Genomic DNA, 3,507 nt, shown 5'->3' with positions numbered 1-3,507 from the left:
TTCCCCCGTACCTCCCCCAGATGGGAATTTCTCCTCCTTCCCAGGCTGCTCCAGTGCTTCTGTATCCTTTCCACTGGAAAGCTCTTTTCCTAATACCTGAATAATTTCTGCTTCAGGTTTGGCCCACTCCTACCTATATAGCTATAGGAAGGCACATTGTTCCCTCCCTTTATTGCAGCTTCTTAAGCACTTGACTGTTAGGATCTTTCCCTAAACCTCTTTCTTTTTAAGTTCACCCTTTGATGTCACTCATCTGCCCACATTTGTTTCTCCTTATCTCATCTGCAACCGGTCCATGTATTTCTCAGCATATCCCAACTCTGGGGCCTTCCTGGCACACGCAGTGGGATGCAGGACAGCTCCATCTGCTACGTGGTGATTTGAGAGCACAGACATGTATTTTTTTTTTAATCTGTCTTTAATGACTGATGGCAGGATTTGTATAGGATGAAGCAGTCATACGTAAAGCTGCTCCCTGGCCAGCTGGCCTGTAAATGAGGGATGGGGACCAGCGCTTTGTGTACTGTGAGGAAGGGGTGCTTGGGGTCTGAAGGCCAACCTTCCTTCTTGCCCTCAGTTTGGATCCTGCTGTGCTTTCCTCTTGTGAGGGAAACTGTGTAGCTCTCCTGAGTGTTGGGCAACTCCACAGGGAAAATAAAGTGGCGATTTGCCCTTTGTGGTGACTTAGTCACCCAGCCCCTCTGTTACAAAGCCCAGTTCCTATTTCCCAGGGTTTTTCCATCAGAAAACAGGACTTGGCTCCACTAAAGCCATGAGTGGCCCAGGAGTGCATCTGCTCTTGGATAAATACTCCTTCTGAATGCGTGCCTGGTGCTGGAGCTGGCTCAGTGGCAGGATGTCAGGGCTGTGGCTGATGGTGCAGCTCTGGGGCTGCAGAGTGCATGCATGGCCTGGGGAGTTGCCCCCAGCTGAACCTGGGAACAGTGAGCCCCATGCTGGGAGCCACTGCAGGATGGCAAGCAGCCAGGTCTCGTGGGCTGCCTTTGGCACAGAGGTGGGACTGCATCCCTGAGCACGTGGGATCCCACTGCTGAGCACAAAGCACGGTGGATGAGAGAGGGTTTTTTCTTTTATGGACATATATTGGCTGTCAACTGGCATTTGGGTCCTGGCTTACCTAAACAAACAGGGGTCAGTATAGGAGAAAGAGATGCGCAAAGAGAGACCATGGCTGCTCTGTCCCCAGCCTTCCCTGCTTCTCCCTCCCCCAGCTGCAGCTGATCTGACTCTCTGCCTTGTGCTTTCATCTCTTGTGACTGCAGAATGCATGCAGTCGTGACGAGCTCACTGCAGCACAGCAGACTCTGGGCTCATGGCTGTGTGGGATGGGTGCCTGGGATGCAGCCCCTTAGCCATACTGCAGTGGGGAATGCATTCAGGGCAATCCTACAGAGCCCCAGCTGCAGCCTGGGGACACTGTAGCAATGTGCGTGCTTGTGTTGGAGGGGGCTTTGTGTGTTCAGAAGAGGGTTTAGTTTGAGATACCCGACCTCTTTGATTTCCCTTTTGGCTAGGAAGGGGAGCCCATAGGAATCTTGGGAGAGGAGGGAGTGTTTGCGCATCGCGGTAGTCCTGTGTGCTGCAGAGTCCTTGCGCTCCCTCCTCTGCAAACCTGGAGAGGAATCTGGTCCAGGAGCAGAAGCTGTCTGACACCATCTTGACACAGTGGGTCTCGATCCACGATCCCCTTCGCACCCCAGTGTTGGGGACCAGGCCCAGTGCAGATTGGCTGCAGCAGCTCCCCGTTACCTGCACCCTGCAGAGCTGTCCTTGGCTTCTTGGTGGCCCCTGGAGGGAGCCAACAGCTTTCCTGCTGCACTGCAGACTGCCTCGTGGCTTGCTCCTTTCTGTCCCTTAACAACTGCTGAGGCTGTTTTGGGTTTAGAAGGGTCTGGCATTTGGGTCCTTATCCCTCTATACCTACTTTGCAAAAAACCAGGCATTTCAAGAGCAGAACAGCCCTGTGTCTGGCAATCTGCCCCCCCCAGCGTGCACCAGAGAGGCCAGGGTGGTGCAGATGTCCCGTCCCCAGCAGTGAGCACATCACCACTTAGCCCCTGATTTATTGTGGGGGCAAATGAGGTCAAAAATGTGTCCTGCAACCTTGCAGTGCTTGATGGATGTGGGAGAAAGCAGGTCTCCAACACCTTGATGCTTGCGCTGATCTACTGGGAAAGGGAAGGGGAAAATCCAGCTTCTCATGTGCACCTCTGTGCCTCCTGGTGAGTCTGGGGCTGCCTGTACCTTGCAGCCTCTCACCCCGGGAGCGTCTGCAGTTACACGATACCTGGCCTTGCTGGAGCAATGCTCAGGATCAGATCCGCAGGAGGAGCGGATGGATTGCCGCACCGCTGGATGAAGCCGTATGGGCATCGCGTGCTTCCTCACTCCTGCCTCTTCCCAGGGCTGCAGGCAAGACCCGTTCCCAACTGCTCGTTCATGCGACGCGTCTGCTGCAGAACAGCCTCGAGAGCTGGGCAGCTCCCTTCCTCACCACCACGCAGTGTCCTCCGGTGCTTCTTCCCTTTCCTCGTCCCGCTTCCCCCAGGAGCCCTCCCTAAAGGCGCCTGCTTTTCACAGGCGAGCACGAAACCAAACAATCCCGCAGGGTGCAGTAGGGGTGTTCTTGCCCCTCTCCTAAACAAGGAAAATGCTCTGCTACCGGCATCTCTGTTGCAGACAAGGTCGTGCGTCCCACGTCAACCACTGCAGGGATGGAGGATGGAGCTGGCTATGGATTCACTTCCTCGGACAGACGCAATGCTGATAAAAGTGGAGCAGAGATGAAGAGGGGAGGGGGTGCAGAGGGTGTGCGGCTGAATCCAGCTACACGGCTTTTCACAGCCAAATAGAGAGATATTCCCTTGCATGAGTACAGCTCTCAGGAGGTTCAGGACTTGGGGCTCGGCGTGTCTTTAGGAAGCTGAAAACACGAGTCTGACAACAGAGATTTATTGAGGTCTAAAGGCAACCTATGGACCGCCGCGGGGAAACTGCGGAAGGGGCCGCGTCTCACCTTGAGGCTGCGGTGACGGTGCGGCGGCGGAGGTGGCACTGGGGCGGCTGTGATGCTGCAGCCCCTCACGTCGCTGCACCCATTCGGCTTTTGGAGAAGCAAAAGCAGCCTCGTGATTAAATTCTGCACGCTGTCGGGGTGCAAAGGGGACGGTGCCACGGCCCCGCGTTGTGACCCCGCAGCACAGCGGGCTGCGCTCTGAGCCTCTGCGCAAGAAGGGAGTGAGGCTGCGGGCAGCAAAAGAGCTTGGCAAACGGGTAACACGGCAAAAAGCGCCCTCGCCATTCAAAAAATCAAAAAAATAAAAAATCAAAAATAAAAAAATAAAAGCAACCTCCGGAGAGGGTGGTTTATTCGGGGACCTTCAGCATTGCATCGCGCTCCTCTCGCCTCTTTCCCAGCACCGCTCCGGAGGTCCCGCAGCTCGGCAGAGGGCCCGGCTAAGGCCCCCCCTTCCCCGTGCCGCCGTG

This window comes from Meleagris gallopavo, chromosome 22 (genome assembly GCF_000146605.3).
Source record: "Meleagris gallopavo isolate NT-WF06-2002-E0010 breed Aviagen turkey brand Nicholas breeding stock chromosome 22, Turkey_5.1, whole genome shotgun sequence".
NCBI classification, from domain to species: Eukaryota; Metazoa; Chordata; class Aves; order Galliformes; family Phasianidae; genus Meleagris; species Meleagris gallopavo.
Note: the sequence above shows the minus strand (reverse complement) of the source record.